We start from the raw sequence: 13,783 nt of genomic DNA on the forward strand, positions 1-13,783 counted from the left end.
CTCTGATAGATGGCAGTCTCCCAGGACGGACACATCTGGGGAGGAGAGGTTTTGTTTGGAGGAACAGAAGTGATGGGGATGGGGGTAGGGTTGTGCTGGGCTGAGTGGTCCAGAGGCCTAGTCACTGTGTCACAGAAGGACAGACTCCTGAGATGCCTGTGACTTACCTGCCAGGCAGCACTCGACGCTGGGGACCCCAGGCCTCCCATGACACAGCTTTCCCCTTGGGCCCTGTGGAGGCTGGGAGCCTGCTGCAGCTGTCCGCCCACATCTGTCAGTTCGAGAACTCTCCCAGCAGATGTCAGGAGGTACAGCTGTGTGCATGCTCACAGGTACAATCTGTAGGGCACACTGTGAGTGTCTGAGAGACCACAGAGATGTGCTCTATCCCACTCCTAGAGGCAAGAGGGACAGGGAGGGTGCAGGCAGGGCGCTGTCAGCTTGGAGAACTCTCAAGTGTATCCAGCTGTCCCCTCTAAGCTCACAGGGCTCTAGCACTTCTTGGCTTGTGGACTTGTCACTCCTGTGGCCTCCCTGGCCCCTCCTATCTCAGGGATACTGCCATTAGACAGCCCCTCCCCCATGCCATTATGACTCTATCCTCATAACTACAGATGGGATTCTGGGGAGCGTGATGTTGAGGGGACACTTAAGGCAATACGCTTGTCCCACCAGAAGTGATCACACTGGTTAGAGGGCTCTTCCTCCCTCTCTATCTGCTTCTCTGACCCATGAGCCTCTTGACTGCCTTCCCAGAGCTGAGCATGCCTCTGCCCCAGGGCCTTTGCACCTGCTGTCTGTCTCGCCCAGGCTACACTTGAACAATCCCTGCCGCCTGTGCTCTGTGGTGTATTTGTTCAGCCTCCGCCACTTTGTGACATTTTATTCTCAGTTCCTCGAATGGTTCCTGGCATCTAGAATCTTCTTGGATCAATCTGAAGGCTGAACATATGTTCTTGTGGCTTGCATTTCCAGGTAGTGGTGTCCAGGAGCCTCCTCAGGGGCAAGGGACTTCAGGGAGAGGAGGGGGACAAGGGTCAATAGCATGTTCTTTTCTCTTCAGTCCTGTCTGCTTGGCCCTTGGTCCTTTTTATGCAAGTGTATTTGTTTGAAGAGGGAAGGGGAGGCTGGAGAGAGTGGCTTGGCAGTTAAAAGCACCGGCTGCTTTTCTAGAGGAACCAGGTTCAATTCCCAGCTCCCACATAGAGGCACACAATCATCTGTAACCTCAGGGCCTAGAGTTTCTGAAGCTCTCTAGTGATGTCTATGCAGGCCAATCACCCACACACAGGAAATAAGGATAAATAAGTCTAAGAAAAGAGAAAGAAAGGAGAAAGATTAAGGTAAAAAAATCACACTGAAAGTCACACCTTCCACAGAGACAGAGGGACACTTAAGTTCAGCGGTCAGGGCAGGACTGAATGCCTGCTCCATTACTCTAAATTCTGCTCTACCAGGGCCACAACACCCACTCCAAGCCTGCTGCTGACTCCTCCCTCACCTAGGTGTGGGGACAGCTCTGGCCCAGAGCCTGCCTGGGTAGGAGAGGCCTGGACTCTGTACCCGGCAGCAGTCAGGATCCCAGGGGTTAGAACTGGGTGGGCCTCTGGAGCCTCCCACAGCCAGCGTGCATGTCCAAGTTCAACATCACCCTCTGCCAGCTGCCAGCCCCATATCATATGACACCCACTCCTGAAACACACATTGCCCTCCGCCACGGTGGTGGCCAGTCTGAGTCTGTTGGGGCCTGGGGTCAGTGGGAGAGGAGCCCAGGAGCCGGCCACCCAGGGTGGCCCTGAGCTTGAGGAACCTTCTGGAAACATTGTAACCAGCCCGCTGCCTGTACTTGCAAACTTTGTTGCAAAGGAAAATAAACAGGTGACTTAATCAGAGTGGTTTGCAGTCGGGCTGAGTAGATTAGATTGCTGCCTACCACCTCCAGGAGGCTGCCTGCGTCTTACACCACTTCATATTGCTCTGGGGCCTTGTTCTCAGTCAGCAGCGTGATGACTGGAGAGTTGTTTACGCTTTACATCTGAGGAAACGGAGGCTGGGATGACTTCAGAGTGTCTGTGCACTGGGGAAGCAAACTCTGTCACCTTGCTCTTAAAATAGCCCCCAGGAGTCAGAAGCACAGGGAGCCCTTGTCTGCAGCTACTGGGCGATTGTGGCTTGTGGCAGAGACAGACAGACCTCAGGAGTGCTTGGAGTAGGCCTCAGGTGAGCCGGAGCCCCTCTGATCCAGATCCAAACCCCAAACCTGGCCTTGGAACAGATACAGAGGGAGATGTGGTCTGGAGATAAAGGCTTCTGAGGCCAACTGGTAGGCATCCCTCTTACCTCCCGGTGCTTGAAGAGACCATGAGATAGATGTGGGACAGGGCCCCTGCCCATGTGGGCCACCCTTTGGTGGGGCGAAAGGTAAAAGGTTAGAGGTTGGATGTTGAGGGCTAAGCTGGATGCTAGAAGAGGTGTAGGTGTTTCCCAGAGGGTTCTGAAGAGAAACTGTGGGTGACTGGTCCACCGCAGAATCTGAGGTCTGAACCCAGTCAGAGGACCTTGCTGTGAGACCAGAGGCACAACCGGTGACTGAGTATGACATCTCTGAGAGAAGCCTGGCCTCTGGTGGTGTCATCCTGTTTTATGCCTGCCTTTCCTCCGCAGTGTAAATGGACATCAGAGGGGAGGGGCAAGCATTGTGCAGCTTCCAAGGCCAGCCAGGCTGGGACCTCACATCCAACCAGGAGCATTCTGTGACACCTCGTTCCTTTGCATGGGAAAACAAAACCACAAGGAGGCGCCACTGTGCACACAGAGGGCTCTTAAAGCAATGACAGGCAACTGCTAAATTCTGACAAGGACTAGGAGAGGCCCAAGTCCTCACCTACTCTTGGGGGAGGGGGACAGATTTTGGAGGGGAGAAAAATCCCCGGGCAACTGCCTTCAAAGAGCCCCAGATCCAAAAGCCACCATTGGACCTGGCAAGTCCTAGGGTGTTCCCGAGAGAGTAGGAATTCTCAGGCATCAAAGCAGTATCAGTCACTGGAGCCTGCTCAGGAAAACAGCACAGAAGCCCAGCAGTGGAGGCTGTAGGTGTGACACACATGACCCAAAAACACGAGACACAGGAGGCCACACAGTGGGGAGTCTTACCGGTCTGAAACAACCAGAACCTACACACAAAGACAGACAGATGCTGCTGAGTGAGTGCTGTGGGTTTCGTCTTTGATGGAAGTGACGGCTATGACACCAAGTATATGCCATCCTGCTTGGGGGTGGTGGTGGAGATATCAGTGTTTCCTATATGCAAATTCAGAGTTCTGTCTGAGCCACGCCCCCGGGGCCCTTAACTGGAGGATTCTAGGCAGGAATTCTACCTGTGAAGCTCGTCTCCACCCTCTTTTTTCTGAGATAGAGTCTTGCTAAGTTTCTCTGGATGGCCGTGAGTTTGTTCCATAGCCCAGGTTGGCCTTGAACTTGTGCCTGCCTCAGCCCCTTGGGTAACTGCGGTGACAAGCCTGTGTTACCCCACTGGATCAGGGGCCCTGGACACTGGTTTCCGTGTCCCATCTGACTTCAGCCTTCTTTTCTGTCCAGGTTCTCAAGGGATTGTGATCGTGGATGTCTTTTTATTTGATGAGAAACTGGGCAAGCCGGCACTTCCTTACCCAGGCCCGAGGCTCTCCATCAGGAATTGAACACTGTGATCCAGTGGAGGGTATTTTTAAGTCCCCTTTAAAAAAAAAAATCTTATCAATTTTTGCAGGAGTAGAAAAATGGCCCGGCTGTTCTACATAACATCTTTTATTCAAAGAATACTGTCCTAGAAATTCAGACCGTCCCGGTTTGTGTGGCAAATGGCTGTCACTGGCCTATCTTTCCCACCGGGGAGAGGCAGGAGCCTCCAGCAAGTAATCTAACATCCCAGTCACCCCATGCATACAACGGAGGCCACTTTTAGAGTTGAATGAGGTTGTGGCACTTGGCTAGGGAGGTAGCACCTGTCCTCGGAGTGAGTATGCGTGAAGGGCTTCTCTCCCGTGCTAAATGCTGTGGGGTCCAATTGTCTGAGGCTGATCTTGCCTGGGTATATTTCCTCCTGCCTCCTATGCCTCTCTAACAGAAGAGCAATGTGAGAGCCATTGCTCTGTTCACAGACCTGCCACGGGGGAGCCTAGGTGGGACCACCCGTGAAGGCATCTGCCTGGGGCTGGAGGAACAGCTTCCAAGATGGTGGGGTGACTACTTGTGTGGCTGGTGGGTCCAGTTTGCTCCTCCTCCTCCCTCCCTATAGGCAGTTGGGGTTCCTGGTTCCTGGAGCCCTAAAACCAAAGTCTGAGGGGGTGGGTAGGAGCTACCTCACTGTCAGGCCAGACACTGAAGCCACAATGTTAGCCCCTTCCTCCTCCAGACACTGTGCCCTGCCCTTGCTCTAGAAAGTTCTGGAAAGGTTCACGGGATGGAAATTTCTAGACAGCTTGGTCTGGCTCACATTTCGTTTGTTCTTTCTTGGGACCCCGGAGGTCAGGGTTGGATGGCTGTGTGCGGTTCCCTGACCTGGAGCATTCTCCCTGTTCTACTGTCTGCTGACAGAATGTGGTTCACTTGCTCACCTGCTGGGCTGACGCTGGGGAAGGATAGCATCCCAGAAGGTGCCTAAGTGTTTGCTGTTACCTAGCCAGGGTCCCTGGCCATACTTGAGTCTGGTGGCTGTGGTCAGAGGGATCCCCAGATCTTCGGTCTCCGTTTTAGGGTTGACTGCACAGGGTGACGCTCAGCAAATGCTCGATTTGTGCCTGGCTGCTCCTGGATGAAGGGTGTTGAGTGGCCTGCGTCTCTGCTTGCCAGAGCCTGAGGCACTAGAATGCTCCTACCCTGAAGGGAAAGGCCTGGGGGAAACCTTGTGGCCGGGGAAGGGAGGGGGAGATGAGGAGGGGGAGGGGGAGGGTTGCAGGAAGGGAGGCCTCCCCTCCACCCACCTTCCTGAGGTACCCCCACTGCAGGAAGAGCCAGTGGAGCCAGATAAAGGCCCAGCAGGGGCCAGAGGAGGCTTTCCCACAAAGGAAGCTGAGAGGAGGCCTTTCTCTCCTGCCTCCGCACTCCAGGGCCTTTCAAGCTATTCAACGCCTCCAAATGGGTGGGCGGGGCCTCTGCCTCCCAAGCAGCCCCAAGGCACATCCATTTATTTAAAAGGGAAAAAAAAAAAAATCCCACACGCATCATGTTCTAGAATATTCTGCCACAGAGCGCAGTTTCCTCTCTGGGTCCCGCTGTGTCTGGGAGGAGGGGAGATTGAGGCCTGCAAGCTGCCCTGTGGTAGCTGTCCCTTGTTGGAGTCAACAACTCCCTCCGGGGACATCGTGTAGCTGATTGGATGAGTTCTGTCCCCGACTGCCGGGTGCTCCTAGCTGTTGCCACCACCAGCTAGTGGAGGAGGAACCCTGGGTCCAGGCTGTAGAATTAGCTGGTGCCCTTTGGTCTGCAGCCCCTGAGTACTGCATGTCTTAGTGGCCTCTTCCCCAGGCCAGCCTACAGGTCCCTGAGCCCTGAGGGGCAGCTCCCCCTTAAGTTCTGAGATGTTGATGGCTCACCCACTGGGGCTTCATTTCCCCTGACACGGAGCTGGTGGGTGCCATCAGCCCGGGGTGGGGTATCACACTTGACCCAGGCCTGGAGTCTGTGGGCTCCAGGGTCCTGGCAGGGCTGAGAAGGGAGCCTCGGGGGCACTGCTAGCCCGGTGAAGCCGGAGTGGCTGGCAGTGCCAGGCTCATTAGCCCGCCGGCAGAGGGGATTAGGGAGCCAGCCCGCCGGGCTGCGGTTATTAAAGGCTCCGCGCTAGGTAAACACCAGGCGCTTCCTTTCAGAGCCGCACCTGCTAATTAGAGGGCAAGAAGCTCATTAAAACAGTAACTCTGGGGAATGCCCTGCGAGGAGGAGGGTGGAGTGATGTTTGGGGACAGAGGGCAGGAGGCTGGGGCAGAGGGGGTAGGTGGTGGGAGGGAGAGCCTCCCTCTCTGGTTGCTGAAGCTCTAGAAGCCCCTGCTTCCTCTATCTCTCCCCAGGCTGGTTCTTCCAATTGCCTGCTGGCTTTTGGAACCCATGTGTCCTTCCTGGTGACAGTGATTGTGGGGTACATACAATGTCCAAAGGCCATCTGTGTGAGGTCTCGCAGGGCCCCGCTATCCATGTCCAGATCCCCGGGGCCGAGAGATGGACAATGTGCAGATGGTCCACAAGATTACACTGGGCTGGTGCGGTGGGGGGAGGGGTAGAGACAAAGAGGACGCTGCAGGCATAGAATGGAACCTCAGATCTGTGATAATGGACTTGTGGGGTGGGAGAGGCAGCCACTGCCAACAACCGTCTCTGGAAGCTGAGTCGATAAAGCAGATGACCCCAGGGCAGTGGGGAGGCCAGCCATGCCAAGCCTGAGATTTCAGCCTTTAAGATCCAGTCAGACTAGTGAGAGGACTGGTATGTGTTTCTGAGCCTCTGGGTTTGGGGTCATTTATTACAGCAGCCATGGGTGGCAAGTACGTTGGAAAGGTACTTACTTGCTTCTGCCAGAAGCCCTGGGGTCTTCTTTTTTTTTTTTTTTTTTTTTTTTTTTCAGAGCTGGGGACCAAACCCAGGTCCTTGTGCTCAGAGCCCCCCACCCACACTCAGAGCCCCCCATAGAGCCCATCACCCACACTCAGAGCCTCCCATAGAATCCCTCACCCACACTCAGAACCCTGCCTCCATTCTTCTGGGTTTTCTTTCCACCCTTCCCTCTCCCTGGCTTCGGTGTCTGAGCAGTTTCCGGAAGCCTGCTCATATGTGAGAATTTCACTGCATAGCCCCAGGCCTGCAGAGCTCAGCCGCTGACATTCAGAGCCTGGCCTTGGGGCTAGATGTAATCCAAACCAGCCAGTTGGGAGTTAGGGAGACTTAAATTCATCCCTTGCTGTGTGGCCTTAGGCAAGATTCCTAACCTCTCTGAGCTCACACTCTCATCCAGAGAACGTCTCTGTGGCTCTGGTGGAGGAACTGTGTATGTGGGTGAGGATCTAAGATGTCAAACAAATTGTCAGGTCCTGGGACCTCTGATGAAAGAAAGGCCAGGTACACCCAAGTGCCATTTTGTACTTCTTGTTTAAGCTCCTCCCACTGTCCAAATGATAGACTAGGCTGTTGTCTCTCCAGATGTAGCAGTAGAAGCTCAGAGACGGAAGTCACTTGCCCTAAGACACACAGCCGGGCCCTCAGCTAGCTCCAGCTCCAACCTGTTGCACTGGCTTAAGATTTACTGAGCACATACAGAGTCTCTCCTCTCTTCCGTCCTTACCCTCCCTAGTCCCGTGATTCTCAACCTTCCCCAGGCTGTGACCCGTTATGCAGCTCCTCATGCTGTGGTGACCCCCAGCCTTAAAGTTTTTTTCTGTTGCTACCTCATACCTGTAGTTCTGTTACGACCATGAATCCCAATGTCAATGTCTGTGTTTCCCAGTGGCCTCCGCAATCCCTGTGAAAGGATCGTTTGATCCCTAAAGGGGTCTCCATCCACATGTTGAGTGCTGCTGCTTAGACAAATGTCAGGGAGAGGGCCTGGCAGGCCCTGGCAGCATTTCCTTGTCTCTCTGCCTGTTTTGCTCACTCAGTTGTGGTGCCGAGCAGGGGGTGTGGCAAGAGATTCCCCACACCTGGCAACAGGGGCATACTGCTTGGAGCTCCTCTCTTACGCCTCACCTTTCCCTCCATAGGGTCGTTGTCTTGACAACTGTTTATTGTGGGTGGTCATGGTCATGCTGGGTGCCAGGAACCCTAATGGATGCCGTGACTCTCCCCACCCTTCTGTGCACCCTGCCTTCTCCCACCGTGAAGCTTTAACTGCCTCCTTGCCTGATACTTTGTGAGCCTGCTTCTGACTCTAGTCCCCTGGCCCTGGAATCCCCATGCCCAGCAAGCTCTCACGGGTCCCCGAAGGAGGCTCTGGCTCCCCTCCCAGCTAGTGTCTGGCTTATCACCACCAACCCTTTTCTCTTACAAGAAGGGAAGAAACATCACTGCATCTCAGGTCGGGGTGACCCATGGTCAATAGCCACTTACACCCCAGCATCCACAGAGCCCAGCATGGCACAGTGGACCTCAGAGGTCACTCATGGGCTTCTCTCCCTCTCTCCAGGCCACTGTAGAGGTCAGTTGGCTCACATTAAATGGGGTAACTACAGGGCAGATTCAGGGGAAGCATCAGGAAGGTCTCCATGGCTTTGTTTGCTGCTGCTGTCCTGCCCACACCAGCGAGTGGCTCCTTGAAGTGACAGCCTCAGTGTCCCCTTTTTTAGCAACCTTAGGCTCCACCTCTACCTCTCACTGTCCTGTGTCCTCTTAAACTCCTCTAGCACCTCAACAGAAGAATAGATAAAGGATCTCTGAGCTGCAGGGGAACTCCTGGCCCCCTGGGGTACACAACACCGGGCATCTCACTGTTCCAAGCATCAGTTATCACTCTGGTCTGGTAACCAGCCTACTAGACCCCCACCTGACCTTGCCCTCTGACTAACTCCTGGGTGACTTGGAGTATAAAGGTAGTGAAGGCAGGGTGCTGTACAGACTTAGCAGGGGGTTTACAGGGCTACCTCAGAGCATAATGAATAACCAAGCCTCACTCAGGGATGCATACCTATCTTCCTAGGGCTTTGGAAGCTGAGGCAGGAAGAGATCCATGAGTCTGGGGTCAGGCCTCTCCTTACACAGTGATCAGTGGTATTCGTGGGCCAATGAGTTAGCACTTCAGTGGCTGTGCTGGCCCCCACAGACTCATACATTTGAATTCTTGGGCTACGGTTGATGGAACTGTTTGGGAAGGATTGGGAGGTGTGTCCTTGCTGAAGGAGGTGTGTCACTGGGGATGGGCTTTGAGGTTTCAAAGGCCTTCCACCATTTTCAGTGTGCACTCCCTGCCTCCTACTTGTGGATCGAGATGTGAGCTCTCAGCTGGTCCTGCCGACATGCTTCTGCGCCACCATCGTGGACCTCTAACGCCCTAGAACTGGAAGCCCAATGGCATGCATTTTTTTTAATAAGTTGACTTAGTGATGATGTTCAGGGAAGTAACTAATACAAAAGCCCTCAGCCAACAGGCCGTGCTGGCCTCTCTAGTAGTGGTTGGTGGCTGTAACTCCCGGACATCTACTGCCGGAGGCATACAGGTAGAGCCACATTGAGCTGGGGCCGTGGTGGAGTCTCCATCACTGGTGCTAGCCCTCTTATGACCTGATCTCCACCCCAGTAGTAAAGGCAACCAGCGGAGAGGAGAGAGACAGATTCATGGCCACCCAGAGCCTAAAGAAGCTGACGCGTTGCCCAGGGCATCAAGCAGCTGGGTTGTACTAGGAGCAGAACTGGCTGCTCCAAGGCTCCAGCTGAATTGCCTTGCTTGTACCGGGCACAGGAGCTCCCAAAGGTGGCAGCTGGCTGGCTTGAGGGTGCACACTCACTATGCCAGGGCCCTGGAGCCTCCTTTGTCTGTCTCATAAGAGGAGTACAGATCTGGGCAGCTCTTATGTGCTGGATATGGTAGGACTCTGGTCCTCCTGGCGGTCTGGCATCTGTCTAGGGCTAGTATGCTGTGGGGAACCTGCCCTGCCAATGTAGGCTGTTCTCCTTGGGTCCCCAAGCTGTGTTGCTTCTTCTGCAGTGCTCAGGGTCAGCAGGATCTGGCAGCACCAGGTTTCCACGCCACTGTCCCACCAGCCCTTTGATAGGAGCCGCTCCAGCAGTGTTGGGGACTGCTGCTGATCTTTAAGCCTTTGTTCTCCCATGGCCTCTTCACCCAGCAAACCTCTGTGAGTCTGGCACTAAGCCAAGGGGCAGGCAAGGCTCTGCTCCAGGAGAAGACTGAATGCTGGTCTTCAGCGGCCCTATGAGAGTACAGTCATTGTAGGTGTGCCAGACACAGCAGAGTGGATCGTGCTCCAGCCTTAGGGTGCCTTAGGGTGCACTGAACCCAGCACTACAGCCTTTCCCAGCTAGGTAAGCTGTGAAGTACTAAGCCAGCCAACACACACACACACACACACACACACACACATCTTATGTGCCCACACAGTTTGCCCAGAGCATATACATACACTCACACACTCACATATTCACATATGCATATATAGATATGTATATATATAGATATCTCTGTGTGTATATACATTTTTTATATATGCTGGCCCACACCTTCCACATGTATGCATGTATGTTGTCTACATACTTTGGTAGAGTGTATACACACCCACATGTATGCACACACTACACAGGGTCAGGACACACACAGTTCCTAGCCTGTTTCCTTCTGCCCCGTGACTGTCCCTACCCTATGTTGGGTAACCCTCCTCACTCCTGTGGAAATCCGCCTGCTGCTGACAGCATGTGCCTCCCCTTAAACATCTAAACAGTGTACCAGGGTCAGAGGCAGGGCTGACATACTGGTGTCTAAACAGAATTGTCACCAAATTTTCCCAATATGTTTTGGGGTCAATATCTTTTAATTCTTTTGTGTGTGTGTGTGTGTGTGTGTGTGTGTGTGTGTGTGTGTGTGTGTAAATGTGAGATGGCCCGGGCCTTTAAACCCAGCACTTGGGGGGAGGTGGGTAGATCTCTGTGAATTTGAGTCTAGCCTGACCTACATAGAGAGTTCTAGTATAGCCAGGGCTACATAATGAGATCTTGTCTCAAAAAAAATCAAACATACACACACACATACAAACACACACACACACACACAGAGAGAGAGAGAGAGAGAGAGAGACAGACAGACAGACAGACACAGACAAAGAGACAGAGAAGAAAAGCAAACAAAAGATTTTAGGTTCAGAGTGTGGCCTGGCAGGGCACTTGGGTCAGTGTGTGAGACCCTGGGCTCGTTCCTTGAACCTCAGAGAATAAGAAAAAGGACACGTCCCCAGAGTAAGAGACCCAGGGTGGGAGGCCCTTGGGGCCTCAGGCCTCCGACTTCCTGCCTGGCATCTGGCACCCTGACCCTGTGTGGGCCCATAAGCACTGCAGGGCCTGCTCTCTGTGTTCCTCCCCCACCAAGCTGCCCTTCCCTCCCTGAGATCCTCTGACTCCCTTTCTCCAGCTCACGGCAAGTTGCTGTGAGCAGCCGAGCCACCAGCTTGTACTCACACGTGTGCACACACATGTGCAGCTGACCAATGATGATTCCTGAGCCACCTCCTGGTCCTTGGGACTTTTCCATGTGCCATTTTGTCAAGCACAGACCGGGAGGGTAGCAGGAGTGGTGCAGAGCAATCAGCCTCGATGTTATGAGGCAGCTGAAGTTTTGTCTCTGTGCCTCAGTCTCCTCCTCCACAAAATGGACGTCTATGTCATAAACGGGTTTGCCGACCTAAGATTCACAGGGCACTTGAATGGCTTGGAGCCTAATGACCGAGAATACTAAACAAGTGCAAACATCTTCAGGAGCCACGGCAGATGCGAGGCAGAAAGTATTGTTCATTGTACAGAGGAAGCCTGAGCTCAGAGTCTGAATAACCTTCCCACAGTCACACAGCCCTGTGTTGATCTGCAAGCTTAGAAGGTGGGAGACAGTGCTACTCCCATGTCTCCTGTGCTTGGGCTGCTCACGGTGCCAAGCACTGCTCGGCACAGGAGACCTAGCCATGGCACATCTCTTGGTCACACTTTTGTTTGGCATTGGGTAGGCATGCAGGGGCATTACAGCTGGACTTCAGTGGCCGCCATAGGCCATGAGTTCGTGAGTTCCACCACCCTGCTGTGCCCTGGCCTTGGCTGTCAGAGGAGAGTGGTCTGGCTGATGAACAGCCTACTATGTGCATTGGACCAGGAGTTGCATGGTTAGCCTATGATACTTGACTAAGTGCTTGATCACCTTGCAATGCTCTGTTCTGGGCCCACCCAGGGGTTTAATTAACCAAGATTCCAGCATGGTACATGGTCTTCCTCCTTCCTGAGGGGTTTGCTGGCCTTGGGCAGGTGGACCCAAGACTAGCCCTCCCACGCCACAGCATCAAAGCACACAACAGATCTGACCTGACCTGACCTGACCTGTGTGAATCAGAGATGCTTGCCCTGACCCTTCCTACTGTGTGCATCAGAGACGCTTGCCCTGACACTTCCTACTGTGTGCATCAGAGACGCTTGCTCTCACTCTGCTGCCTTTTTTGTTCAGCCCAGACTCACATCAGCCAATCGTTCCCTCAGATCTTTTCAAGGAAGACAGCAGTGAATGGGGACAGAAATTGCTGTCGTCTGGATGTGACTGTAGTGTTAGTTGCTTCTCTGGAATGGGAGGGAGTGAGGGTGTGGGTTCCTTCCAATTTTTTCTTTCTTCTTCCTTTAAAAAAAAAAAATGAGTCTGGCTGGTTTGGGAGTCGGTGGTGGATAACTTGTGTAGACCACACGGGAAGCCCTGGGTTCTCTATCCCCAGCACAAAGGAAAGAAAGGAAAACCTCCCGTGCTGTTTGCTGGTCACTGCGGGCCTCTGCTGTTGTCTCTTTGTCTTTGTTCTGCTTTGAGACAGGCTCTGTCTGTGAAGCTCGGGCTGACCGGGGACTCATGATCCTCCTGCCTCAGCCTCTCAATTAGATTTGTCCATTGTCTCGAGACAACTGTGTTAAGAGACTGGCTGGCTCGTCTATCCTCCCATTCCAGGTAACAGGAACCTGGCACAGAGCATGGCTGGCAAGGTCTGACCAGCAAGTTCAGGCTCACCCCAAGGCTCTGACCGAGGGAGAGCCCAAGAGTCTTCATGTCATACTGTCCCTACCCTTGGAAGTGACTGGGTGAGTTCAGAATTGCTATTTCTCATTCTGAGGACAGGTTCCAGGCCAGGAGCCTCCTGGGCAGGGTAACTGAAACGTGAGGGCGCAGAGATCGTGACTGTCTGTCCAAGTGCGTGTGCATCACCCCACCCCGAGTCTCACCTGTGGTGGTGGTAATGGACGTGCACTTCTTGGGCTGCTGTGGGGCTGAGTGAATTAAACACGTGGAAATCACTTAAGGCCATAAGGACCGGTGGTGAGCAGAAGCCACATCTCAGCCAATGGTCATTCCATGGCCGTACACATGTACACGCGCACGTATACACACACACACACACACACACACACACACACACACACACACACACACACACACTTGGTTTCAGGCCTGAAACAAGGGACTGAGGTGCATATTTTACAAAGCAAAGCAGACCTGGCCTCTCAGTTCTCCCAGCATCCCTCAGTCCCTACCTGGCATACCCTATCCCCAACCCTGGACTTCCCAGCCCAGGGCCTGGGCCACCCTTCCCCTAGAGGCTCCTCCCTAACTAATCTAGATATTTTGGTCTCTCTCTCTTCTCTTCTTTGCTTCCTGTGCATGCACCCCTTTCTCTCTTTCTCTCTCCCTCCCCTTTTCCCCTTCCCCACATGGCAACTTCCCTGTTCTTGGTCCTTGGGATCAGTGAACTCACCTTACCTGAGAGCAGCTTCCCGATAAACCTGCCTTTATTATCTAATCTAGCTTAAATCGGCTCATGTCACCAGCGGTGAAGAAATGACCTATCAACACACACACACACACACACACACACACACACACACACACACACACACTCACACACACAGGCACACACACACACTTATACACACACACTCTCACACACACACATACACACACAGAAACACACACCCCCACACTTACACACACACTCACTCACACATACAGAAACACACTTACACACACATACTTACACACACACAGAAACACACACACATTTACACACAC

General features: G+C 53.4%; 1 protein-coding gene and 1 long non-coding RNA gene across 2 annotated transcripts in view; both read left to right on the plus strand.

The window, feature by feature from the left end:
* The window catches only part of Gse1 (Gse1 coiled-coil protein), a 355,080-nt gene that overhangs the window by 101,881 nt on the left and 239,416 nt on the right, over positions 1-13,783 (plus strand). The gene's annotated exons all lie outside the window — the stretch shown is intronic.
* Positions 657-3,761, plus strand: LOC147999488 (uncharacterized). The gene is made up of 3 exons (XR_015644214.1): positions 657-975; positions 2,116-2,220; positions 3,598-3,761. It is a non-coding gene; the product is annotated as an uncharacterized LOC147999488 (long non-coding RNA).

Source organism: Rattus norvegicus, chromosome 19 (assembly GCF_021556685.1).
Source record: "Rattus norvegicus strain SHRSP/BbbUtx chromosome 19, alternate assembly SHRSP_T2T, whole genome shotgun sequence".
Lineage (NCBI taxonomy): Eukaryota > Metazoa > Chordata > Mammalia > Rodentia > Muridae > Rattus > Rattus norvegicus.